Here is a 206-nt window from a genome sequence, read left to right as displayed (position 1 = left end):
CTCCCCCACTAGTTTGAGAACACTCAGGTATCTATAAGTCGAAGCATTACCAATTCCACCGACACTATGGACACGATACTAATGAATGTCAAGAGTTGATGAAAAAGAAAATTGAGCTCTTAATGCAATAAAAAGAGCTCAAGGATTTAATAGTTTTGGTCCCGGGCAAGTTAAAGTATAGAAGAGGGGGAGGGGGAGGGGGAGGG

The sequence above is a fragment of the Ipomoea triloba genome, chromosome 3, assembly GCF_003576645.1.
Source record: "Ipomoea triloba cultivar NCNSP0323 chromosome 3, ASM357664v1".
Lineage (NCBI taxonomy): Eukaryota > Viridiplantae > Streptophyta > Magnoliopsida > Solanales > Convolvulaceae > Ipomoea > Ipomoea triloba.
This window is presented reverse-complemented; position numbering follows the sequence as displayed.